Here is a 526-nt window from a genome sequence, read left to right on the forward strand (position 1 = left end):
TTTATTTTTTCATTATTAATTTCGCGACTCGACTTTGAAAATTATATGGTGGTTGTCGTCAACTGATGCCAAAATTATTGCTACCGGAATCCGTGATTATGAGAAAACTCAGGATTAATTCTGTGTCTGCAGCAGACACTCAAATTTCAACGAAATGTTTAAATATTTATGTCAGTTGTATTAATGTATACCTACAAGTGAATTTTATTCCCCAATGCAATCCTGATTTCATTATTATTAATATTATTATTAAATGTAGTGTAATTATTTTTTTCGGTAAAGAGCCTCGTTGAATGTCAAAAGACTTACTGCAGGAAGGAATGAATCCCGAATCTTCCGGATTGCCCCCGGATAACAATCATTTTGGCAAGGAATTAACGACTGTCACCGTTTACCATTTGTCGTTGCGTAATGTAAGTATTACACAACAAGATCAAATCAATATATTAGTAGTAGCATTAATGGGAAAACATTTGAGAAACGAATAAAATCTTTTCCCATAATTTATTTTTTCATTATTAATTTA

This window comes from Wasmannia auropunctata, unplaced genomic scaffold, assembly GCF_000956235.1.
Source record: "Wasmannia auropunctata unplaced genomic scaffold, wasmannia.A_1.0 LD336116.1, whole genome shotgun sequence".
In the NCBI taxonomy this organism is placed as follows: Eukaryota; Metazoa; Arthropoda; class Insecta; order Hymenoptera; family Formicidae; genus Wasmannia; species Wasmannia auropunctata.